This window comes from Pelodiscus sinensis, chromosome 1 (assembly GCF_052426305.1).
Source record: "Pelodiscus sinensis isolate ZL-2025 chromosome 1, ASM5242630v1, whole genome shotgun sequence".
Lineage (NCBI taxonomy): Eukaryota > Metazoa > Chordata > Testudines > Trionychidae > Pelodiscus > Pelodiscus sinensis.
In genome coordinates this window covers 346,251,901-346,279,822 of record NC_143052.1, presented here as the reverse complement: position 1 = coordinate 346,279,822, position 27,922 = coordinate 346,251,901, and the positions used below count along the sequence as shown (strand labels likewise).

Sequence of the window (27,922 nt, the reverse complement as noted above, 5' to 3'; positions counted from 1 at the left end):
AGCCAGCCCGGGGTGGCAAGAGGCGGGCACCTGCCTTGTCTAGTGTGGACATCATGGACCTCATCGAGGTTTGGGGGGAAGCCTCCAACGTCCACGACCTCCGCACTAGGCACAGGAAAGTGGCCGTCTAGGGCAGGAGAGCTGCCAGCCTGGCCACCCAGGAGCAGGTGTGCATGAAAATCAAGGTGGTCCACTGAGCCCCCCGACCCTGAGCCCTGAGCTTAGAATGTAAAAACATAAGAATGGCCTTACTGGGTCAGACCAAAGGTCCATCTAGCCCAGTAGCCTGTCTGCCGACAGCGGCCAACACTAGGTACCCTGGAGGGGATGGACCAAAAATGTCTCGTGCCATCCAACTCCAGCCTTCCACGAACAGAGGCCAGGGACACCATTTCTACCCCCTGGCTAATACCACTCCATGGACCTAACCTCCATGAATTTATTTAACTTCTCTTTAAACTCTGTTCTAGTTCTAGCCTTCAGAGCCTCCTGCAGCAAGGAGTTCCACAGGTTGACTATTTGCTTTGTGAAGAAGAACTTTCTGTTAGTAGTTTGAAGCCTGCTACCCATTCATTTCATATGGTGTCCTCTAGTCCTTCTGTTATGGGAACTAATGAAGAACTTTTCTTTATGCACCCTCTCCACCCCACTCATGCTTTTATAGACCTCTATCATATCCCCCCTCAGTCTCCTCTTTTCTAAGCTGAAAAGTCCCAGTCTCTTTAGCCTCTCTTCATATGGGACCAGTTCCAAACCCCTGATCATTTTAGTTGCCCTTTTCTGAACCTTTTCCAAGGCCAAAATATATTTTCTGAGGTGAGGAGATCACATCTGTACACAGTACTGAAGGTATGGCGTACCATAGTTTGATACTTCCCTTCCTCCTTCTTCTCCTGGCTTCCCCCTTCCAGCTCCCTCCTCCAGGTTTCCTCCTCCCCTCTCCCACCCTCTCTCTTTCCTTCTCCCACCTCCTTTTCCCAGTCTCCCCAAGTTTTGTTCAATAAAGAGAGTTTCTATTTTTGAGCACACGTGTCCTTTATTTTGTACATCAGGAAGGGGGGCTAGGGAGGAGTAAGTGAAAGGAGATGAGGGAGGTATGGGGTACGAGCCCCCGATGGGGAGGACTGGGGCGGCTATGCGGGCTCCTCGGGGTGGAAGCTCTCCTGCAGCCCCCCGATTGACTCCCCCCTGGATGGCAGCCTGCGGCAAGTGCAGCCGGGTTGATGGCCGAGTGCTGTGATGTGCTGAGTGTGGGCATTCAGGGCACTCCAAGCCAGGACTGCTTTGCTGTCCCTCATCAAGTAAGACAAGCGAGCGGGGAACCCCTGAGAACTGTCTGTCCAGGGGTGGGGATCGGGTCCCTTTAAGCACTGCCCTCAGCTAGCCTGAGACAGCAGCTCCACGCTCTAAGTCCTAATCTGATGCCCTGCCGGCACTGCTTCCGGCCATCCTTAACCTCGGTTCAGGGTCCACTCAATGTGGACATGCTAGTTTGAATTAGCAAAACGGTAATTAGCAAAATGCTCATTCAAACTAGTTTTTAGGTCTAGATGCACTAATTTGAATTAGCTTAGTTCGAATTAACTAATTCGAATTAAGTTAGTTTGAATTAGTGCTGTAGTGTAGACATACCCTTATTGATTTTGGTGCTTTGGATTTGGCCCTCTACAAAGTTATGTGTTCATTGAACAAACCATTACTTAAAAAATATATGTTGTTCTTTTCATGAAAAAGTAGATTCTCTGAAACTTGAAATGTGTGTATTTCTTTAGGCAAGAGAGAGATTCCTGTATGCTTAAGAACACTGGTGCATTTCTGTCTGATTAAATATGTAAAATGGAGATTGCATATACATTTCTTTATTAGTCTTAAAATAATTTTTTGTTGAAAGGTACAGGTTTTTCAGTAGCTTTGTAGGTTTTGGAAAAATGTTGGTATCGTTAATGCCTTTTATCCATGGAACAAGTGCAGCATGGGCAGCAGGAATTCAAGGTTCTTTCTCAACGTCCCACCAATATTATCTCAGCCCAGTTCTGGAGCAAGTACTGAGGTGATGTGTTACCTCAGAAGGTACTCTGATGCATTCCTATACTACTGTTATATTCAGAGCTGAGCAAACTTCCTTGAACAAAGCTGTTTGCCTGAGATTACCTCAAATTGGTCATGAAGCTTGTTTGTTGTGGTACAAATGGGCACCGAATTCCTCCCTAGATGGAAAGTGCTCAACCCTCCCTTCTTCTCCAGACCCTGCCCCATTCCACTCCTTCCCCTAAGCCACACCCTTGCTCTGACCCCACACTGCCCCATTCTGTCTCTTATCCTGCACCCCAACCATGGTCTACCCTCATCCTGCCCCCATTCCACTCCTTCCCTGAAGCCCTAGACTCTGACCCACCTCCTCCTAATGAGGGGAAACTTGGCTGCCAGTCAGAGCTCAGCACCCACTAGTTTTTCTCATGGATGCTCCAGCAGCAGAGCACCCACGAAGTTGGCACCTATGATGGTGCAAGACTCACTCGTGTTCTATGGACACAATCTACTGCCCAAATATTGAACACTATCTTGTTTCAAGTAATTATGTTGGAAGACGGGGTGGAAAAACTGGACACTTGTATTTTGCTATGTCACAATAAGAATTTCAAAACACAGAATCATAGAACATTAGAACTGAAAGGGACCTCGAGAGGTCATCGAGTCCAGTCCCCTACCCTCATGGTACTGTCTAGACCATCCCAGATAGATGTCTATCTAACCTGCTCTTAAATATCTCCAGAGATGGAGATTCCACAACCTCCCTAGGCAACTTATTCCAGTGTTTAACCACCCTGACACTTAGGACCCTCTCTGGTCATCCAGTTCCAGACTCTGACAATCAGAGTCTAGGAACACCATTCCTACTCATGGTTAATAAGCGTTGATGGACCTATTCTCCATGAATTGATCTAGTTCTTTTTTGAAGCCTGTTAAAGCCCTGTCTTCACAACATCCTCTGCCAAGGAGTTCCACAGGTTGACTGTGATTTACATGAATAAATAGTTCCTTTAGTTTGTTTTAAACCTGCTACCAATTCATTTAATTTGTCAGAGGGGCAGCCGTGTTAGTCTGAATCTGCAAAAGTGGCAAGGAGTCCTGTGGCACCTTATAGACTAACCGAAGTGTAGGAGCATAAGCTTTCGTGGGCAAAGACCCACTTCGTCAGATGCATGTGTCTGACAAAGTGGGTCTTTGCCCATGAAAGCTTATGCTCCAACACTTCGGTTAGTCTATAAGGTGCCACAGGACTCCTTGCCACTTTTCCAAATTTCATTTGGTGACCCCTAGTTCTCATGTTATGGGAACATAAGTACATAACTTTTTCTTAAATAACTTAACTTTGCTCCAACACTTCGGTTAGTCTATAAGGTGTCACAGGACTCCTCACTGCTTTTGCAGATTCAGACTAACACGGCTACCCTTCTGATTCTTGACACCATGCAAGGCACTGCATTTAGCCGTATGGAGTGGAAATCTATAAACCTCATGAAGAAACTTGCACACGTACAAAGAGATATCATCTTTCTCTCCAAATGCAAACAGATGGACATCATACCAAATGGACTGAAGGTGAAAAATCCATTGTTATCTGCATACTGCACAGACTACAGTGAGAGATTATGCCATACACTATCCAAAAAACTGAGGAACCACCTGATCAGCATCCTGTACAGCAAACAGGAAAAGATAAAAAAAGAGCTCTCCAATCTGGAGTCTTTCATAAAAAACCAACCTTCCCCACAAATGGATTTACTAAAATAAGACAGGAGATCTACATTACACATTTCACTTCTCTACAGAGGAAAAAGGACTATAAGCTGTCTAAAATCCTACCTGCCACATGGGGCTACAACAGTGGTTCCCCAACTCACCCAGCAATATCGTCAATCTATCCAACTACACACTCATCCCGGCAGAAGAGTCTTTTCTATCTCGGGGACTCTCTTTCTGCCCCACCACCCCCACTAACATGATACAGTTCTGCGATGATCTGGAAGCCGACTTTCACCATCTCCGTCTCAAGGAATACTTCCAACACAACACTGAACAGTGAACTGACACACAGATACCTTCCCACCAACAGCACAAGAAGAAGAACTTCACATGGACTCCTCCTGAGGGCCAAAAATGACAGTCTGGACCTCTACACAGAATGCTTCCGCCGACGTGCACAGGCAGAAATTGTGGAAAAACAGCATTGCTTGCCTTGTAACCTCAGTCATGCAGAACGCAATGCCATCCACAGCCTCCGGAATAACTCTTCCATTATAATCAAAAAGGCTGATAAAGGAGGCGCTGTTGTCATCATGAATAGGCCTGACTACCTAAAGGAGGCTGCCAGACAACTCTCCAATACCAAATTCTACAGGCCACTTTCCTCAGATCCCACTAAGGAATACACTAAGAAACTGCACCATCTGCTCAGGACACTCCCTACACAAGCACAGGAACAAATCGACACACCCTTAGAGTCCCGACCAGGGTTGTTCTATCTACTACCCAAGATCCACAAACCTGGAAATCCTGGATGCCCCATCATCTCAGGCATTGGCACCCTCACTGAAGGACTGTCTGGATATGTGGACTCTCTACTCAGACCCTACGCCACCAGCACTCGCAGTTACCTCTGTGACACTACTGATTTCCTGAGAAAACTACAATGCATTGGTGATTTTCCAGAAAACACCATCCTAGCCACCATGGATGTAGAGGCTCTCTACATAAACATCCCACACATAGATGGAAAACAAGCTATCGAGAACAGTATCCCTGATGATGCCACATCACAAGTGGTGGCTGAGTTCTGCGACTTTATTCTCACACACAACTATTTCAGATTTGGTGACAAAATATACCTCTAGACCAGTGGCACTGCTATGGGCACCCGCATGGCCCCACAATACACCAACATTTTTATGGCTGACCTGGAACAACGCTTCCTCAGGTCTTGTCCACTTACGCCCCTTCTCTACCTATGCTACATCGATGACATCTTCATCATCTGGACCCATGGGAAGGAGACCCTGGAAGAATTCCACCACAAATTCAACAGCTTCCACCCCACCATCAACCTCAGCATGGACCAGTCTACACGGGAGGTCCATTTCCTGGACACCATGGTGCAAATAAATGATGGTCACATAAACACCACCCTATACCGAAAGCCTACTGACTGCTATGCTTACCTGCATGCCTCCAGCTTCCATCCCGGACACACCACACGATCCATTGTTTACAGCCAAGCACTGAGGTACAACCACATATGCTCCAACCCCGCAGACAGAGACCTACACCTACAAGATCTTCAACAAGCATTCTGTAAATTACGATACCCACATGAAGAAGTGAGGAGAGATTAACAGAGCCAGATGTGTACCCGGAAGCCTCCTGCCACGGGACAAGCCCAAGAAAGAAACCAACAGAACACCACTGGCCATCACCTACAGTCCTCAGCTAAAACCTCTCCAACGCATAATTAGTGATCTACAACCCATCCTGGACAATGATCCCTCACTTTCACAGGCCTTGGGAGGCAGGCCAGTCCTCACCCACAGACAACCCACCAACCTGAAGCATAGTCTCACCAGCAACTATACACCACACCATAATAACTCTAACTCAGGAACCAATCCATGCAACAAACCGCGGTGCCAACTCTGCCCACATATGTGCACCAGCAACACCAACACAGGACTTAACCAGATCAGCCACACCATCACTGGTTCATTCTCCTGCACATCCACTGACTTAATATATGCCATCATGTGCCAACAATGCTCCTCTGCTATATACATCGGCCAAACTGGACAGTCCCTACGTATAAGAATAAATGGACACAAATCAGATATTAGGAATGGCAATATACAAAAACCTGTAGGGGAACATTTCAATCTCCCTGGACACAAAATTGCAGATCTAAAGGTAGCCATCCTGCAGCAAAAAAAACCTTCAGGACCAGACTTCAAAGAGAAACTGCTGAGCTACAGTTCATCTTCAAGTTTGATACAATCAACTCAGGATTAGACAAAGACTGTGAATGGTTAGCTAACTACAAAAGCAGCTTCTCCACTCTTGGTATTCACACCTCCAGATCAGCTACTAGAAGTGGGCCTCATCCTCCCTGATTGGATCCACCTCGTCATCTCTAGCCTGATTCTGGCCTGCATATTTATACCTGCCTCTGGAAATTTCCACTACATGCATCTGACGAAGTGGGTCTTTGCCCACGAAAGCTTATGCTCCAACACTTTGGTTAGTCTATAAGGTGCCACAGGACTCCTCACCGCTTTAACTTTTCCTTATTCATTTTCTTCATACCTGTAATGATTTTATAGACTTCTATCAGCTGGTATCTTACCAACAACCACAGGACATGCTCCCCCGCCCCGCCTTCTGTTCTGAAATGTGATTTGTCCTTTTCATATGTGTTCATTTTTTTAAATTGTATCCTTTGGTATATATGGTTGTGACAATTTTCTTCCACTATTTGATCTGAGGAAGTGGGTCTGGCCCATGAAAGCTCATCACCTAATAAACCATCTTGTTAGTCTTTAAAGTGCTACATAGTCCTGTTTTTTGATACTGGTAGATTAGGAAGGCATGATTTCAATTTCCCTTTACAGAAACCACATTGACTTTTCTCCAACAATTTATATTCATCTACGTGCTTGAGATTTCTGTTCTTTACTATAGTTTCAACTTATATGCCCAGTACTGATGTTAGACTTACTGGTCTGTAATTGCTTGGATCACCTCTAGAGCTCTTTTTAAAAATTGGCATCACATTAGCTATCTTCCAATCATTTGGTACAGAAGAAAATTTAAAGGATAGGTTACAAACCACAGTTAATAGTTTCACAATTTCACATTTGAATTATTTCAGAAGAACTCTTGAGTGAATGCCATCTTTTCCTGGTGGCTTTATTATGGTTTAATTTATCAGTTTATTTCAAAACCTCCTTTAATGACAACTCAATCTGGGACAATTCCTCAGATTTGTCACCCAAAAAGAATGGCTCAGGTTTGGGAATCTCCCTAACATCCTCATCTGTGAAGACTGATGCAAAGAATTCATTTAGTTTCTGTGCAACGATGGAGAACTCCTTTAGCATCTCAATCATCCAGTGGCCCCACTGGTTGTTTAGCAAGCTTACTGCTTCTAATATACTTTTAAAAAGTTTTGCTATTATTTTTGAGTTTTGGCTAGCTGTTCTTCAAATTCATTTTTGGCCTTCCTAATATAGTTTTGACAGAACTTATGCTCCTTTCTATTTTCCTCACTAGGTTTTAACTTCCACTTTTTAAACAATGCTTTTTTTTTATCTCTCACTGCGTCTTTTACTTGGTTGTTAAGCAATGGTGGCACTTTTTCGGTTCTCTTAGGGTATGGCTAGACTATATGGGGTTTTTTTTCGGAAAAAGCTACGCAAAATACGCTCCACATTTTGCATAGCTTTTCCCAATTATTTTGTTGGAAGAGGCTTTTCCGACATCTGGCATATCTAGACTGGGCCAAATGTTGAAAAAAAACCCTCTTTCAGAAGCCCCCTTATTCCTTGTGAAACAAGGAATACAGGGGCTTCCAAAAGATCATGTTTGCTCTTCAGCAAAAAAAAGTGGAAGAACAAATGCATTCCCTGGGCATGGAACAGTTTCCCAGAAAAACTGTGCAGTCTAAACGTACCCCCACTGTGTTTTTTAATTTGGAGTACACATTGAAGCTGAGCTTCTATTATGGTGTCTTTGAAAAGTTTCCATGCAGCTTGCACGGATTTTACTTTTGGCACTGTACCATTTAATGTCTGTTTAACTAACCACCTCCTTTTTTGTAGTCTCCCTTTCTGAAATTAAATGTCACAGTGCTGGGCTGCTAAGGTGTTTTTCCCACCACAGGGATGTTATATTTTATTACATTAAGTTCACTATTTCCAAGAGGTGCAGCTATAGTCACCTCTTGGATGAGATCATGTTGGCCAGTGAGGACTAAATCAAGAATTTCCTCTCCTCTTGTAGGTTCAAAAACCAGCTGCTCCAAGAAGTAGTCATTTAAGGTTTCAAGAAATTTTATCTCTGCATCCCGCCATTAGGAGACGTGTACCCAATCAATATGAGGATAGTTTAAATCCCCCATTATTATTGAGTTTTTTTTTAATAGCCTCTCAAATCTCCCTTAGCACACTGTCACTATCCTGGTCAGGTGGTTGATAATATATCCCTACTGCCATATTCTTAGTATTAGAGCATGGAGTTACTATCCATAAAGATTCTATGGAACAGTTTGGTTCATTTAATATTTTTACTTTGTTTGATTCTACATTTTCTTTCACATATAGTGCCACTCCCCAACCAACACAACCAGTTCTTTCCCTCCAGTATGTTTTTTACTTTAGTATTAGTGTGTCCCATTGATTATCCTCATTGCACCAAGTTTCTATGGTGCTTATTTTATCAATATCCTCATTCAATAGAAGGCACTCAAGTTCACCCATCCTATTATTTAGACTTCTAGAACTTTAAAAACTTATCACTATTTAGCTGTCTGCTATTACCTGATATGATTGAATGGGACTCTTTTTCATTTGACCGTTTCTCATCTGATCTTACCCATATCTTATCTTCCATCCTCTCCTTTTACTAGGACATAGAGATTCTCTATTTATAGACCCTTGTCTGATGCCACTTAAAGATACACTGACAGCACCCAGAAACTATGGAATATAGTTTTCCTGGGCCTTGGATCTACCTGAATCACACAAATACAGGCATCTGAAACTTTGGAAAGTGCATTACCAAATTCAGAGAATAAAACACTTGCTGTTGGAAATCTCATTTCATGGCCACTGGATGTTGCTGTTGCACTCAGAAAATAGCAGCATGCTCTGAAATTCTTCCACAGAAACAAGTGAGAAAATGTCTTAGTGGGGTAGCAACGAGGCGTTTACTGTTGAATATAAACCATTGGGTCTGTTTTCATGTCTTGTCTTGTCAGCTAGAGTCCACACTTTAAAAACGGATTACTGCCAACTGTATATGATCCTGGGATTATCTGGGCTCAATTCATTCTCAACAAATCATTGTGAAAATATGCTAAAGAATGTCAATTACTTCCTCATACCAGCAAATTTCTCAACCTCTAGTGTTCTGGGACATATTACACACTATGGGCCTCAATCCTGCTTCCAGTTCAGGGATTTGGCATTTTGCCATTAACATCCATGGGAACAGCATTACGTCCTAAAGGACTAGACTGTTTTGAAGCAGATTGCTGTACTTGGAAGTTAAATTGCATGCCCTTGGTTGTGTATGTCTTTAAAGTGATAGCATTGGTGGTTTTCTTGTATAATTACCTTATGAACTTGGTAAAGTTGCTTGAAGGGGGCAAGTATTTGTTGGTTGATATTATGGATTCCATACTGCAGAGGGCAGAAGAATGCAAGAAGACTTTACCTCCTTCTCAAACCCTGCATTGGGATCACAATGTCTCCGCCTGCAATAGATTTTGAGATATAACCCACTGTGGCACAATCAGTAAATCTCCACTAGTGGGAGTAAGTGGAGGCTCTCTAGTATAGACAGGCCAGTCACTGCCATTGTGGCCACTGTATTGTCCAGAACTGTTCTCAAGAGCACAGCTAGAATTCTTCCACGGGTCCTGCTGCTGCAGCTCCACTCTGTACTTTCTCCTGGTGCCTAATTTGTACCACTGAAGTCAGTGAGAACAGCATCCTTGATTTCAGTGCCTGCAAGATCAAGCCCACAAAGCAGGACTGTGTCTTTCTTGATAACTGATAAAGAAACTGTTCATCATTACCTGCTGCCTCTGCTAATGTTCTATGATTGTTATCAATGAGAAACATCTCTTTCCAACTACTCCCATGATCTCTTCTTCCCTCCACCTCCAAACACATCAGAAAAGCTAACTTCCTCCCCTATCTCAAGTTCTTCTCCAGCTCCTCTCTGGGTCACCCCCAATTTGACGTCTGTTCCCTACACTCCGTTAAAACTGTTCTCTCCCACCTAACCCAATCTCAAGGCCTCTAGTCTATCTTCATGTTTCTAAATCTCTCAGCTGCTCATGACACTGTTCATCACTCCCTTCTCCTTGATACCTTGTGTTCCCTTGGCTTTTGTGACAGTTCTCCTCCGGTTCTTCTCTTATTACTGTGGTCACTTCTCAGGCCCATATGCAGGAATTTTTTTGGGGGTGTGCACTTTTTTTCTAAATAAATGTGGACCACAAGGGTATGAATGCACCTCCCATGGTCCTCCAAGTAAATGGGAAAATCAGCCCCAGACTTCTCCCAGCTAGTCAGAGCATGGCGGAAGGAGACTCAGGCAGTGCTCTGCTCTTGCCTTCCCCTGGCCGGCCAGAGCATGCTTATTTGGGGAACCAAGGGGGTGCTTTCACATCCTGCGCACCCCCTTCTGTGTACGGGCCTGCTTCTTCAGTGTCTTTTTTGGCATACCGGAGGAACTCACAGCAGGAAAAATAGTAGGTCTTTCTGCTTCTTTTCTGTGCCTATGGTGCAGAGGCAACAGGGTCAGGCCCAACATTGGGAGAGGTACGTTGGGAGAATAATGTAATGTCCTGGAACTAGAGCACTTAATGCTAATGATCAGTCAATGTCTACAGTCGAAACATTCACAGGCCATATCACTAACCTGTACAGCTATTTTAAAACAGAGTTTGCTAAAGCAATTTGTTGTTCAAGTTCTTTAGTCTGTTTAAATGGATGTGGCTTATTTCGTAGCAGAGCTTCTCTCATTTACGTGGGGGAAAAAAACTAACTTTAAACATTTCTTAATTGGAAAGTTTCATTTCAAAACATGTTGATTTTGATAGAGTAATTATTACACCTGGGGGTTCAACAGTAAAAAAACACTGCAAATTGGTCTCTCTGAGGTTGCCACTCTCCTGTGTGATACAAAATGTTTCTGCACAATAATTAATACCCAGGGATTGGGTGATTAGTGTTTGTACTAGTACTACTGGATTCTCCTATGGCATTATCACTATGATACACAGCAATACTCAATGAAGCCTGAGCCATGATTTAACTGGATGATCTATGAATTGTATTTGGCAAGATGTTGTGGGTTTAAAATGGCTGCAATGGTAGGGAATTGGGGGAGTCTCTGCCACAGTACAGTGGCTGACAGCATTCAGACTGGACAGGATGCTGGCAGGTAGATGATCTCAGGGGGAAATAGGGAAAGCCCATGGACAAGTAAAAATTAGTAAACACTTCAGTAAGATGCATTACGTGCTTCTCTGTCCAACGGGCCTCATGGGTTGGAGCCAGGCTGTGTCCTCTATGGCCAGCACAGATGGTGACACTAATATTCCTGCCATTTGCTTCTTCAGTAAAATAAACAGAATGAGTGAAGAATCACCTTTTATAAGTGCCTGATTAAACCACAAACACCTACGCCAGTGGTCCCCAACCTTTTGGGGCTGCTAGGCGCCCGGGGGCAGGGCCACTCATGGGCCGGGTGCCTGGGGGCGGGGCCACCCATATGCCGCGTGCCCGGTGCCGGTGCCACCCATGCGCCACATTCCTGGGGCCAGCGCTGCTCTTGTGCCATGCACCCAGGGGCGGGGTTGCCCATACGCCGTGCGCCCGGGGCCAGAACAGCCCATGCGCTGCATGCCCGGGGCCTGCGCCGCTCCTGTGCTGCGTGCCCAGGAGCCGGCAGCGCCCATGCATCATGCGCCTGGGACCGGCGCCGCTCCTGTGCCACGTGCCCAGGGGCGGGGATGCCCATACGCCACATGCCCGGGGGCGGGGCTGACCATGTGCTGTGCACCCGGGGCTGGCACCGCCTCTGTGCCGTGCGCCCAGCGGCGGAACCGGCCCCTATCACTCGGCGGGTGCACAGAAATGGCCCGGCGGCCGCCATGGCACCCACAAACACCACGTTGGGGACCACTGACCTACGCTCTTTCCATTGACCACAAAGGCCTTCTCCTTAGGCCGTCACTGCAAAAATGGCTGATGAAGAACTCCTGTTGTGTATTGTGGACCAGCAATGATTAAGAACTAAATTGAGGCTATCAATCTCCCTTTCCTTGTGACTCGGAGTACAATTTGCATAGAAATATATAGAGGTGCAGGATTAGAGAAACAGCGCAATTATGATAGGAGACCTGTATTCTGTTCCTTCCCTCTATCTAAACCAAAATTCCAGGAAGTTCTAGGTTCCAATCCTAGCTCTTGTTGTGTGAATTTCAGTCAATCTCATTCATATTTTACAAAACATTCAGTGCAAACACACATCTCAGGGTATGTTTACACTGCATGGCGTCTTAAAAAGCTGCCTGTTATTTTGAAATGTTTTTTTAAATAATGGGCGCATTCCACGAGAGTTAAGGGATGTCTCAAAATAGTGCTTTATTTTGAAATTTGGCATCGTGTAAATGTGCCAAATTTCTAAATAAGCTATTTTGAAATAGAGTCAAAATGAGATATGCAATTTGCGTAGCACAAATTATTGCGTATCTTATTTTGACTTTAGGGTGCAGTGTAGACACCCTCTGAGACTGACACTTAGGCTGTGTCTACATTGGCGCGATCTTGCGCAAAAGCAGTTGCTTTTGCGCAAAATCTTGCTGCCTGTCTACACTGACCACGAATTTTTGCACAAGTACACTGACGTTCTAATGTATGAAATCAGTGCTTCTTGTGCAAGAACACTGATGCTCCCACTCAGGAATAAGCCCTTTTGTGCAACTGTTCTTGCACAAGAGGCCAGTGTAGACAGGCAACATGAATTTCTTGCGCAAGAAAGCCCTAAGGTTAAAATGGCCATCAGAGCTTTCTTTCGCAAGAGAGCGTCTACACTAGCATGGATGCTCTTGCGCAAAAGCACATCTCTTGCGAAAACGCACATGCCAGTGTAGACGTGCTCTTCTGGAAGAGTTTTTGCACAAGAACTCTTCTGCAAAAGCATTCTTGCACAAGATCACGCCAGTCTAGATGTAGCCCCTTTGCGTGTCTACATTGCAATTACAAGCCTGCAGCTGACTCAGGCTTGTGGGGCTGAGGCTAAGATGCAGTTTCATTGAGGTGTGGACATTCATGCTGCAGCCCAAGCTCTGGGACCCTCACACCTTGCAAATGTGGTAACTGTCCCAGGGCTTGGTGAATCTAAAGGGCCCAGAGTTCCTGGCCCCTGCCATCATTTCTGTGGCAACAACAGCACCTGGAGCTGTCGGCCCTTTCAGTACCTGCCAGAGTGCCACATGGTGCGCTCCAAGGCACTCGAAGGGCTGAGGAGGGCCAGCATGGCGCACTTCCTGCAGCACTGAGGACTGGTTGTCTCCAACCCCGCCCCTTCCACCCAAGGTCCCGCCCCTTCCACCCAAGGTCCCGCCCCTTCCACCCAAGGTCCCACCCCTTCCGGGAGGGAACTGTCATCTCCCATGCTCAGGGTCCCAGCATTACTGTTGGCCCCCCCAATCAAATGTTTAATTTTTGTTAGTCTTTTCTTAAACTAGACATTGTTTTAGAGAACCTGATTTTTGGGTGGTGGGAATAACTGAATATTTCATGAAAAATATTACATTAATAGTGTTTAAACAGCGAGTCCCATCTTCTCCATGTTAAAATGGTTGTTTCTGACTATACACATTAATATTAAACTTTCAAACTCTCCAGGTGCTAGGATAATACCAGTGTCTAATTTAAAGTTTAAAAAATACCGGTCACTTTGGTTATCTGATTTTAGTCAAATCTCTGTGATCAGTTATTGTGACATCTCTTCTCAGTTATGAATCTCATAGAAGTTAATGAACAGATGATTTATGAATGAGCAAAGTAATTTGATTAATAAATTATACATATATACATTTCAGCTTCATAAAAATTACATCTAACATCTTAATTTTGGGATTATTTCTGTATGACAGACTGGTTACTAAAAAGAACACCTAGCGAGGAAGGGATGAGGTCTGTGGCAGGGTGAGGGTTAATCCTTCTTTAACCTCAAACAGCTGGCAAATTGTGCTCTCTTTGCATAAGTGCCAGTGCAAATGTTGAGAAAGATTAACCAAATGCCTATAAACTGGTCTCCAGATAATTTGCCCCAAGCTGATTTATGCTTTCTCTAGGACTTCGTCATATAACTGTGGTTCTGCCACTTTGAAGGTATTTCCAAGACATATTGAGAAACAATGGGTATGCAATGTAGGTGAAAGATAAATAGAACCATTAAGCCAACAAGGGGAAGAGATAACCATGAATTTCATGACAGAGAAAGGAGACTGTGAGAAAATAAGAATGGCCACACTGGGTCAGACCAACAGTCCATCTAGCCCAGTATCCTGTCTTGCTTTCTCAAGTGATCTATTCAAGTATTTGTCTTCACAATATTTACAAATGGATCCTGAGCCCAAACATGTTAAGAAACACTGATATAGAATTGCAGGATTGGAAGGGACCTCAAGACGTCATCCAGTCCAGTCCCCTACACTAATGGCTGGATAAAGTATTATCTACACCAGGGGTCAGCAACCTATGGCAAATTGCATAGCTTATTTCGAGCTGCACGCAACTGTGTAGACGTACCCTGAGTGTGTGTCTGCCTAGCCTGAGATGTCAGCTATCAAAGACACAGTGGCTGTGTCTACACTGGCATGAATTTCCGGAAATGCTTAAAACAGAATAGTTTTCGTTATAAGTATTTCCAGAAAAAAAGCGTCTACATTGGCAGGCTGCTTTTCCGGAAAAGCCCTTTTTCCGGAAAAGCATCTGTGGCCAATGTAGACGTGCTTTTCCGGAAAAAAGCCCCGATCATCATTTTCGTGATCGGGGCTTTTCTCCAGAAAAGATTACTGGGCTGTCTACACTGGCCCTTTTCCGGAACAGTGTTCCGGAATAAGGACTTATGTCCGAGCGGGAGCAGCGTAGCTTTTCCGTATTAGCGGCTGATTTTGTACAGTAGAGCGTCATTGCTTTTCCGGAAATTCAAGGGCCAGTGTAGACAGCTCGCAGCTTGTTCTGGAAAAGCAGCTGATTTTCCGGAATAAGTGGCCCAGTGTAGACACAGCCAGTTTGTTTTCTTTTATTTCTGTTTTCAAGCTCTCTTGTGGCAGAGGAGCTTGGGGTACCCCTGGGGAAGGAAGTCCACGTGCTTTCTGCCTGGGTTCAAAAAGAAAGGGGTTTGTTTCACTTGGTGGTGACACCTACTCCCCTTCCACTCCCCCCAAGCCAGTAACTCTGTGACTCTGGGGAGTTTTTGTAAGCCGTACCTATAGAGGCAAGGTATTTAAGGTCTCCTGTGGACCCCAAGTAGTAAAGGCATTTACTACTCCCCCATTTTCTTCATTCAGAGTGCCAGAGTTGGGAACTGCCCTGATAATTAGGACATTAGTATGTTGAGATACACTCAGCTAGTCAGGCCAGCTGAAATTCACTACCAGATACCAGTAAGCCCCTTTCCTTTGTCATTAGGATGCTGTTGTTAGAAGATCTCTGGAGTTCTGTTTAGTGATGGGCTATGTGTAGAGATCTCGTATGTACTGCATAGACAGTATGTGTCACTGTCTCAGAGCATATTCAGCAAATGATGAAAAATAGGGATTACGGCACATGGAGCATTGGGGAGACAGGGGTATTATAAATCTCTCCCTTTTCTATTCAGATATCTCCCACCTCCTTGGCTGTGTGAGAACCACCTACTGAATTATCAGTCCCTCTTCCTGAGTACACAGAGAACCTTGAGTTTTCTCATGCGTGTAATAACTAGAGCCCTGCAAATCCACCGATATCTGCTTTATATCTGTGGATATCTGCATCCGTGAATGTAGCTGCAGCTATCCATGGCTCATTTTTGTGGATACAGGTGCAGATGCAGATACAAAATTTTGAATCCATGCACGGCTCTAGTAATAACCTACCTAGATGTGACCTATTATGCAAAGCTGACAGGATCACAGCACGAAGATTTGTTCGGGAAGGACGAGATGAGCATGAACTCCCCTTGTGCACTTGATTTGATTTGTGCATTTTGAACCTAGCTCAACTCTTCTGAGTACTGGGCAAGTTCTCTTTTAATAGTATTGTAATTGTGCGGCATGGAGATCAGAAATAGAATGGGTCAGTGCTCCAGCTTTTCATCTTAGTTAATTAGTTACATATCATGCTGTTCTTTGAAGATGTAAATCCCTAAATACTGTTGTTATCTCTGCAGAACTGGTGCCACAACTTGGTTTTAGGCTTTGGAAGCTGAAGAACACTTGAAAATCAAGATAAAGTCTTAAGAAAACTTTCCAGAAAGCTAATTTTACTGTATTAGAAGACCTAGATCAACAGCTTGTTTCCAAAGAAAGGACATCCTAGTTTGATTAGTATCTATTAGGCACTGTATACACGATGGCTGCATCTAGACTGGCAAGTTTTTCCGCAAAAGCAGCTGCTTTTGTGGAAAAACTTGCCAGCTGTCTACACTGGCCGCTTGAATTTGCGCAAGAACACTGACGATCTAATGTAAGATTGTCAGTGTTCTTCTGCAAGCTGCTCCAGTTCGGGAAAAAGCCCTCTTGCGCAAATGTATTTGCTCAAGAGGGCCAGTGTAGACAGCTAAAAACTGTTTTGTGCAAAAAAGGCCTGATGGCGAAAATGGCTCAAAACGTCATCTAGATTGGCACGGATGCTTTTCCGCAAAAAGTGCTTTTGCGCAAAAGCGTCCGTGCTAATCTAGATGCTCTTTTCCGCAAATGCTTTTAACGGAAAAACTTTTCCGTTAAAAGCATTTGCGGAAAATCATGCCAGTCTAGATGTAGCCGATAACTTTGAGAAGAGTTGTAACCAATCAGTGGCATGGTTAGCTGTACACCATTTCACTGCTGGGCGTAGGCAAAGGAGGAGTAGGGAGAATCAAAACATGCAGATCACTGTGAAGACTGAGGAAAACAGTCTGACTTTTCTGTATCCCCACAGTAATTGCAAGTGTTGGTGATCATATTCACAATTCCTGCATTTAGTCCTAACACAGTTTGTGACCCACCACCAGCGAAGTTGATTACAATGCATAAAACACTGCCCCATCAGCTGACTACATTAACAAACCTAAACAAAGCAGGAGCAACTGTATTGACATCGACACACCCAGAGTCTCTCCCCACTTCCAGCTCACTCTACGGGACACGTTCCTTCAGATCCTGCTTACATATACACGACAAAATAAAGTTCTAGTGCAAGGGTGGGCAATAATTTTCATGGCAGAGGGGGGAGGGGACACTCCACAAATTGGCTCCAGGATGTGAGTGCTGGCTCCTGCTGGGGAACTTTCTGAGATATGCCATGGGCTGTCTCTTTAAGACAGGACAATCTGTCCTGCGCTGTGGAATGCCTGCTCTGCAGTGATGCGGTATATGGGGAGAAGTGAGAGTGATTGAGAAGGAGAGTGCAGCAGTACATGGCCTCTTAAGACAGGCACTCATCTCAGTCACGCACTATACGGGTCCCTCTCTGTCTGCTCCCTCTTCTGCGGAGATGGGGGGAGGGGGCAGGCACAGCAGGGACACTCTGACTTCAGCATTTCCCTCTCACTTCTCTTTGTCCCCCTTCCCCCCACAGCTGCTGCTGGACAGAGCAAGGTGGGGGTAGGGGCAGTTGAACACACGCTGCTGGCACATTCTGCTAATCAGCTGAGTGGGCCGGATAGAAATGCTGGGTGAGCTGGATCCGGTCCACAGTGTGTAATTTGCCCAGCCCTGTTCCAGTGTATGCACACACCGTCCTGTATGCTCCTCTTCTTTAAGTTGGGAAGGCTAGTCTTGCGGCTAAGGCAACGGGAAAGGAATCAGGAGATCTGGCTGGGTTCTGGTTCATAGGTTTCAGTGTTATGAATTCAGATTTAAACGATGGTAATGTAGAAATACACGTGCACTCCGGGTGTTGGTCAGTAAACCCTTCCTTTTGCAGAGCAGAAGCCAGTGATTTAGAAGGAGATCCTAAAACAAAAAACCTACCTGAGATTAACCAAACCACAAAATTTGGATCCAGATTTCAAAACACCTGCAACTATTTGAGAGTGGAGCTAGGGTTTGGGGCAGGTTTGGCATATATATAGGCTTGGAAAGATTCGATTTTTATGGATAAATGCTGTAAAATTAAGATCCTAATACTGATGTCCCATCTCTGACCGTAAATAGACACTGTTTACACTACAGCGTATTTGCTAATTGAAACATTTGGACATACATGAGTTTTATACACAGACTGGGGAATTGGTTCTGTACATAACCAGAGGAGTGGACAGCCTCCTCTGGTCCCTGGGCAAGGTGTATGTGGGGGGGACGGCTCCATGCTCCCAAAGGGGCAGGGCCTTGAGTGGAAGGGGAGGGGACAGGACAGCCAGCTGTCCACACTGCCTGGACGGTAGTGCCCTCCCCTCCGACAGAGCCACAGGAAGCACGTAACATGGCACCGCAGTGGTGATTTAAAGGGCCCTTTGAATTGCTGATTCCCAAGGCAACTGTCCCCTTTAGCCCCCTCCTGTCCGTGGGCCTGTGCCTAACTGAAAATAAAGTTGCTCCTGCAAATAAACCATATGATCCACTGCAAAATATAGAGTCGTGTAACACATTTTGTTGTGGTGCTGACATGCTGTCCTTGTGAAATAAGTAGAAATTTTCAAACCTCATTAAATCTCTGATCAGGGCAGCCCATGTGCATTGTTTGCATCTGTGATATTAGTACAGGCTTAACTTTTCAAGGCGCCGCCTTATGTTCATTGTGTCTCTTTAGGATTGGGAGAGGATAATCCTCTCCTTGCATATGTTTGCAAAAGATGCCCTCCAAGCTCTTGCACTGTTTACTGAGGAGTACACTGACTGATGCTTTGGAAAATGGAAGAAGCTGACAGGGAAGTTACTAGAAAAAATAAATGGGATCCCACAGCATAGTGTTATAATTTCTCCTTAAAACCTACATGATTCTTGTAAAGAGATCATAGCAAAAGAGGGTTGTGCCCTGGGCCATGGTGGGATTGTTCTCTGCAAGATAGTATTTACTAGACTGCAAGCATCAAAATTCAGGGCAAGTGCAGCTGTGTTCCCCGTCTATGGTGCCTTAAGGGCACCTATTCCAGGCTCCTGGTTTCTTTGCAGTCACCTCTCTCGGGTGACACCCAAATCTCTCTCCCTCCTGACCATAGATTTTCTCAGACTGCACAGTTCCTGGCCTAGTGTGTGATATCCGAAGCAAGCCAGACTGCCTAAACAAGTCAGCATCTGTGCATTGCTTTCTTTTGAAAGATTATGTGAAAAGCTATATTTATCATCTGTCACAAGTTACATCAGACAACTCTTCGTGGGTGATGTTGAACTGGGACAGGTTGCAAGTGCTTTGGAGGATAGGGTCATAATTCCAAACAATCTGGACAAACTGGAGAAATGGACTGAGGTAAATAGGATGAAATTATTCAATAAGGATAGATGCAAAGTACTCTGCTTAGGAAGGAACACTCAGCTGCACACATACAAAATGGGAAATGCCTATCTAGGAAGGAGTACTGCAGAAAAGGATCTAGGAGTCATAGTGAACCACAAGCTAAATATGAGTCAACAAGGTAACATTGTTGAAAAAAAAAAGCAAACATCATTTTGGGATATATTAGTGGGAGTGCTGTGAGCAAGAAACAAGTAGTAATTCTTCCACTCTACTCTGCTCTGATTAGGCCTCTAGTGAAGTATTGCATCCAGTTTTGGGTGCTACATTTCAGGAAAGATGTGGACAAATTAATAATATAATATATGGAGATATACCTATCTCATAGAACTGGGAGAGACCTTGAGAGGTTATCAAGTCCACTCCCCTGCCCTCATAGCAGGACCAAGTATCATCCCTGACAGATCTGCCCCAGATCCCTAAGTGCCCCCCGCCTCGAGGATTGAGTTCACAACCCTGGGTTTAGCAGGCCAATGCTCAAACCACTGAACAATCCCTCCCTCATACATCATGTTTTCTAGCATATAGTCATTTCTGTTGCTCTTCTCTGAGGGAAGTCTGAAAAAAACACCCCAGCTACGTCTACACTGGCATCCTTTTCCGGAAATGCTTAAAATGGAACAGTTTTCCGTTATAAGTATTTTCGGAAAAAGCGCGTCTACATTGGCAGGATGCTTTTCCGGAAAAGCACTTTTTCCGGAAAAGCGTCCATGGCCAATGTAGAAGTGCTTTTCTGGAAAAAAGCCCCGATAGTCATTTTCGCGATCGGGGCTTTTTTGCGGAAGAGAAATCTGTGCTGTCTACAGTGGCCCTTTTCCAGAATAGTTTTTCTGAGGGTGCTTTTCCGGAATAAGTGGCCCAGTGTAGACACAGCCTCCTGGTTTGTTTAGTCACTCCCATGTCCAATATTTCTTACAAGCATGGTAATCTTGAGTCCTGCATCTGCTCTCTCCAGACCCTTTCTTAGAAAAATCTCCACAAAGGAAGAGCAGACCTGGTATCTATATCCAATTCAAATTTCAGCACTGTATCCCCATTGGTTCTTTTGGCCCCCTGCTGACACCCTTGCTAGCTGCCTGAGTTTAAGCCCTTAGTCACCAGGTGCTGGCCAGCACTCCTCCTATTCATCACACCATCATTGGTGACTTTTAAGAGCAGGTTAGACAGTCACCTGTTAGGAATGGTCTAAATGGTGCTTCGTCCTACCAGAGGACTAGACTTGATAACCTCTTGACATTCCTTCCAATCCTATGATACGATGATTATTCTATGATTTATAAACAAGCATATTCATTCTTAATATGAAAGTATCATAGAAAAAATATATAAAAAGAATACAGGAGTCTATGTGTATGCTAACAAGCTTACAAGGGTCACCCTGACTCCAGCCTTGGGCTCAGCCCTTCAAACCCCCACAACTGGGTTTTCCCTATAGTCACACATTCATTACTGTCCCGTATTAAAGTGACCCCCACACTCCACAAAGAAAAAAAAACACGGTCTCTGTAAATCTGACCTTGGGGAAAATTCTTTCCTGAATCCAAATATAGTGACGAGTGAGCCCCTGAGCACAGGGGTAAATATCACAAATCAGATATCTGGGAAAGAATTCAGTGCAGAAGCCCAGAGCCCTCCCCATCTGTCCCATCTCCTGCCATGGGGAATATTTACTACTAAAAGTCTCAGATGGGCTGCAAGTCATTGTAGGCAATCTCATCATGCCATTCCCTCCATAAATGTATTAAGATCAGACCCGAAACCACCTGGAATTTCCCTCTCTGCTCCCCTTGGAAAGTTGTTCCAGGACATCCCTCCTCTGGTGGTTAGAAATCTTTGTCTAATTTGAATTCTAAACCTGCTAATGGAGAGTTTATATCTATATGACAAAATCCCTCATCAAAGGCTCATAAGTAAAGTAAGTTGTAATGGGATAAGAGGGAAGGTCCTTTCATGGATTGATAACTGGTTAAAAGACAGGAAACAAAGGGTAGGAATAAATGGTCAGTTTTCACAGTGGAGAGAGGTAACAAGTGGGGTTCCCCAAGGGTCTGTCCTGGGACCAATCCTATTCAATTTATTTATATACGATCTAGAGAAAGGGGTAAACAGTGAGGTGGCAAAATTTGCAGATGATGCCAAACTGCTCAAGATAGTTAAGACAAAGCAGACTGTGAAGAGCTTCAAAAAGATCTCACCAAACTAAGTGATTGGGCAACAAAATGGCAAATTAAATTTAATGTTAATAAATATAAACTAATGCACATTGGAAAAAATAATCCCAACTATACATACAATATGATGGGGACTAATTTGGCTATAACTACCCAAGAGAGAGCTCTTGGCGGCATTGTGGATAGTTCTCTGAAAACATCCACTCAGTGTGCAGCGGCAGTCAAAAAAGCAAATAGAATGTTAGGAATCATTTAAAAAGGGATGGAGAATAAGACAGAAAATATCTTATTGCCCCTATATAAAACCATAATATGCCAACATCTTGAATATTGCATACAGATGTGGTCGCCTCATCTCAAAAAAGATATATTGGCATGGAAAAAAGTTCAGAAAAGGGCAACAAAAATGATTGGGGTTTGGAATGGGTCCCATATGAAGAGAGATTTAAAAAGACTTGGACTTTTCAGCTTAGAAAAGAGGAGACTAAGGGGGGATATGATAGAGGTCTATAAAATCATGACTGGTGTGGAAAAAGTGAATAAGGAAAAGTTATTTATTTACGTTCCCATAACATAAGAACTACGGGTCACCAAATGAAATTAATAGGCAGCAGGTTCAAAACAGTCAACCTGTGGGATTCCTTGCCAGAGGATATGGTGAAGGCTAGGACTTTAACAGGGTTCAAAAAAGAGCTAGATAGTTTCATGGAGGTTAGGTCCATCAATGGCTATTAGCCAGGATGGGTAGGAATGGTGTCCTTGGCCTCTGTTTGTATGGAAAAGGGTGACAGGGGAGGGATCGCGTGATGATTACCTGTTGTGTTCCCTCCCTCTGGGGCATCTGGTATTGGCCATTGTTGGTAGACAGGATATGGGCTACACGGACCGTTGGTCTGAGCCAGTATGGCCGTTCATATGTTCTTGTGCCAACAATGTCATTTAATTTAAATAAGTCCCTTCTCTCAATGGTAATTATTCCCTTCATGTATTTACAGAACACAGTCATATTTCATGATAGCAGTTGTCAAGTACCTAAAAGGGTGTTAAAAGGAGGAGGGAGAAAAAATGTTCTTATTGGCCTCTGAGGATAGGACAAGAAGCAATGGGCTTAAACTACAGCAAAGGAGGCTTAGGTTTGACATTAAAAAAACTTTGTAAATGTCAGGGTTGTTAAAACAGTGGAATAAATTGCCTAAGGAGGTTGTGGAATCTCCATCACTGGAGATATTTAAGCATAGGTTGAATAGACATCCATCAGGGATGATGTAGATGATGCTTGGTCCTGCTGTGAGGGCAGGGGACTGAACTTGATGATCTTTTGAGGTCCCTTCCAGTTCTAGTGTTCTATGACATTATGTGATTCTATGATTCCCTCAACCTTCATTTTCTGAGGCTAAACAAGCCTCGCTCCTTGAGTCTGCTCTCATAAGACAGGTTTTTCATTCCTCACATCATCCTAGCAGCCTTTCTCTGTGTTAGTTCCAGTTTGGATTTATTGTTCGTAAACATGGGGAACCAGAGCTGCACACAATACTCCAGATAAGTTCTCACTAGGACCATGTATAATGGCAATAACACTTTCCCGTCTCTATTGAAAATATCGCTGCAGATGCATTTTAGGATTGCTTTAGCCTTTTTCATGCTTGCATCACACTAGTGGCTAATAGTCAGCCTGTGAATAACCAATATGCCCAGGTCTGTCTCCCTCTCTGTTACTTTCAACTGAAAAATCCCCCGATTATAGCAAAAATTCTTGCTCTTAGCCCCTAAATTAATGACCTCGCACTTTGCGCTATTAAAATTCATTCCATTTCTATAATTCCAGTTTTCAAGGCCATACAGCTCTTCTTGTATGCTATTCTGAGCCTCCTCAATATTGTGAGCCTGAACTCACTGCTGCATGGCTACACACGGCAGTGAACTGTTAATTCGAACTAAGTCCTACTGTTACTCCTCATTCCACAAGGAATGAGCCGCGCGGCAGTGAGTTCGGGCTAGTGAAATTTCAAAATGGCGACTGGACAGGAACATGCAAATAAAGCCCGGGATATGTAAATCCCGGGCTTCATTTGCAACTCCAGTCGTCTCATTTGCCTACCTAGCTCGAATTAATGAGCTAGTGTAGACATACCCAAAGAGATTAAGCTGTTGTAGCACGATCTACCTTTTGTAATATCATGTTGCATTTTTCCCAATTACCATTTACCTCTGTTGCCTTGTTTACTTTCTCTTTCAAAATGTGTTCCAAAACTTTGCACAGAACTGAAGTCAAACTAACAGAATTCTAGTTTCCTGGCTCACTTTCTCCTTCCTTTTCTTAAAAACAGGAACTATATTAGCAGTTCTCCAGTCATAACATATGGCCCCCCAGTTTACAGATTCATTAAAAATCTTTCCTAGTGGACTTTCAATTTCATGTGCCTGTTGCTTTAATATTCTTGGATGAAAATTGTCCAGGCTCTGGTTTTAGTCTCCTTAAACTGGTTTGAGTTGGACTTCCACTTCAGATGTGGCCATTTCTACTTCCACATCCTCATTGTCCACCCTGCCACCATCCTTAAGATCCTTATTACCCTTATTCACAATTGACATAATATTCCAGTAGGTGCTGGGCCATGCCTAAATTATCTTTAATCTCCACCCCATTTTACTGGGCCCACTTCTTTCCTTGTTTTCTTTTTATTTATATGGCTAAAAAATCTGCTGTAATCCAAACAGGAATTAATTCAGGAAAGTCCAATGGCTTGCATTATAAAGAAAGTCAGTCTGGGATCACACTTAGCTTTATGAAACAAAAAACAGGACTATGTAGCACTTTAAAGACTAACAAGATGGTTTATTAGGTGATGAGCTTTCGTGGGCCAGACCCACTTCCTCAGATCAAATAGTGGAAGAAAATTGGCATGACCATATATACCAAAGGATACAATCAAAAAAATGAACACATATGAAAAGGACAAATCAAATTTCAGAACAGAAGAGGGATGGGGGTGGGGGAGGCAAATGTCTGTGAGCTAATGATATTAGAGGTGATAATTGGGGAAGCTATCTTTGTAAAGGTTACGATAATTAATATCTTTGTTCAGACCTAAGCGTAAAGTGTCAAATTTAAGCATGAATGACAGTTCAGTGGATTCTCTTTCAAGTTTGGTGTTAAAATGTCTTTGAAGCAGGATGCAGGTAATCAAGTCGTTGAGACAATGCCCTTTCTGGTTGAAATGGCAAGAAACTGTTTTTTCATTGTGAAAGAGCTTTATGACCTCTTATGAAAGAATGATGCTTCTATCACTTCTTTTGGAAGATTAAACACTTGAAATCTCCCTGTAAGGAACAATAACACTGTTAGGACGTAAATATGAATACTTTTTATTACAAGCATTTAATGTCTATAAACATGAAGGCTGTGTCTAGACTGGTAAGTTTTTCCAGAAAATCATCTGCTTTTCCGGAAAAACTTTCCAGCTGTCTACACTGGCCTCTTGAATTTCCAGAAAAGCACTGACGAGCTCATGTAAAATCATCAGTGCTTTTCCGGAAAAACTATACTGCTCCCGTTTGGGCAAAAGTCTTTTTCCGAAAGACTTTTGCGCAAAAGGGCCAGTGTAGACAGCATAGTACTGTTTTCCGCAAAAAAGCCCCTATCGTGAAAAAGGCGATCGGGGCTTTTTTGCAGAAAACCGCGTCTAGATTGGCCACGGATGCTTTTCCGCAAAAAGTGCTTTTGCGGAAAAGCATCCTGCCGATCTAGACGCGCTTTTCCGAAAATGCTTTTAGCGGAAAACTTTTCCGTTAAAAGCATTTTCGGAAATTCATGCCAGTGTAGACATAGCCTAAGTGAAAGCTCACAAGACTCAGGTATTTCAAACTTCCCATATTCATCAATCTTCATTAGATCTACTAGGATAATTTTAAAAAAAATGCTTGATTTTTAAAAAGGAGTAATTTCTGTGGATGTCAGTGGGACTAACTTACAGTACATAAAGTCAACTACATGCACATATGTGCACATCTCTTTTGAAGATCAGGGCCTGCTATTATTGAACAGAGGTCATTGAAATGAATTGCTGCAGAAATGAACCTTTGTCGCTAGGTGGCAGTATTGGTGAAGAAATAAAGCACCAGAGTGCAGGCATTCAGTATGCTTCCTTCCTTGAGGATTGTGCTTACCGTCAGAATAGGACACTTCACTCAACTTCACATTTAACTTAGCTGGCTACCCTACCTCTTCTCATGATCCAAAGCATTTAGGGCTTTATTGAAAAACCCCCCACATCTTAAACTTCACACTGAAACAAGTTTCCTTGTCCTTAATAAGAATATAGGACTCTTAGTAGAGTCTAGACTACATGGCTCCGTCGACGGAGCCATGTAAAATAGTTTACTCAGCATAGTCAAAGAAGTGGGGATTTCAATAATTTCCGCTTCATTAAAATAAAAATGGCCACCGCGCTGTGCCGACAATCAGCTGATCCGGCACAGCGTGGCAGTCTAGATGTGGCGTGGTTGACAAGGGAAGCCTTTGTCGACTGCTCCGGTATGCCTCGTGAACTGGAGCAGTCGACAAAGGCTTCCCTTGTCAACCACGCCGTGTCTAGACTGCCGCGCTGTGCCTGATCAGCTGATCGTTGGCACAGCGCGGTGGCCATTTTTATTTTAATGAAGCGGGGATTATTTAAATCCCCGCTTCTTTGTCAATGGAGCCATGTAGTCTAGATGTACCTCTAGTGTTTCACTGTCTTTGTTTTTCTAGAATTTAGAAACCAAAGTCCTTGAATCAGTGGAATGATAGCTATATAATGGTAGGTGTTTAATGGTGTTTAATATTAGGTCCAAAATGAGACAGGCAGTCAGGTGATGGGCTGCCAGATAAGAGCCCAAATACAAAGAGAAGTGGATCCAGCCCCACTTCCCCTCAATGTAATGTTTGGGTACTGCTGGATCTGGATTAGTATTTCTGACCAGTGTTGTGTGTAAGCTGAGTGGTTGAGCTGCCGCACAAGAAAGATTCAAATGATACCCACATGAGGAGCAGAATGCATGCAGCACTGTCAGCCAACAGCATGTGTTTTGACTGGTGGTGCACATCTGCATATGCTACAGTGCACATAACATTTATTCTGCACATGGGTGAAAAAAATTTGAGGGAAAATTATCTGTGACTATGTCCCTAAACTTTAGGAAAGTTCACACTTGTATCCAAATCTAGATCTAGATCCAAACTCTGCATGGTGCTCATTTCTAATCACAGCAGAAAATCTATGTGCCTACAATTTGAGAGAGCCCACTCCCCTCTCTCCTCCCACTGTCTCTACTATTGCAGTTCTGTGTAGAATATTTTAACATGATTAGATATTTCTAAGTTCAAAAAGCACACACACACAAATCTCCTCAGGAGGCCATGGACATGAATTCCAACAGCAGGTACAGCAGTGGCAATGGGGCAACCAACCACTCATGCACCCCGTGGGCACCTTCAAAATACATGTGGCTGAAGCAGTGTGCCCATGGGTTTCGATGTCCTAGAAAGAACAACAGGCAACTCAGGGATCGCACTGCGAAAGTATCTGAGATCATCCACAGAAACCCTTATTGTGTGCTTCAAGGAGTCAGACACAAAGCATCTTGAATACACTGCTATTAGGGTTGCCAGGTGTCCGGTTTTTGCCCAGACAGTCTGTTATTTCTGACCCCTGTCTGGTAAAAAAGAAAAAATTGGGCATGTAAAATGTCCGGGATTTTCTGTTTTTCTTGGGTGGAAGGCCGGCGGGGACATTGTTCTCCTGCTGCATCTGGAGTTGGCGGAGGGCGGGGAGGGGAAGGGAGTGAGGAACAGGGGGATTCTTAAAGATGCATTGACCTTTTTTTGTTCTCCCGAGTTTTTAGGGGTTTTTTTTTGCTCAACAACTTTCATCTCCTGATTTGTTTGTTTTTTCCAACAAGTTTGGTCTCCTGTTTTTTGTTTTTTGTTTTGGTTTTTTGGGAGGTTTTTTTGCTCAACCCAGTTCTTTTCCTGCCATGTTCAGGAGTTTTGGTGAAAGCATCTGGCAAGCCTAACTACTACTGAAATGGGGATGGTTTGGATTTTGCAGAATCAAAACTATGGGCTTGTTCATTTGTGGCCCACCAAACCCGGGGAGATGATAACATGGTTCTGACTGACCCATTTCGAAACCTCAACCAATATTTTACATCTGTAGCTTCCAAAGTAACTAGGCCCCCATTGTTCCAAACAGAAATAAAAAGTGTGCATCAGGAAAAAGATAA

General features: G+C 43.8%; 1 protein-coding gene across 2 annotated transcripts in view; it reads left to right on the top strand.

The window, feature by feature from the left end:
- Positions 1-27,922, top strand: part of SLCO2B1 (solute carrier organic anion transporter family member 2B1) — a 171,784-nt gene that overhangs the window by 19,384 nt on the left and 124,478 nt on the right. The window lies entirely within an intron of this gene.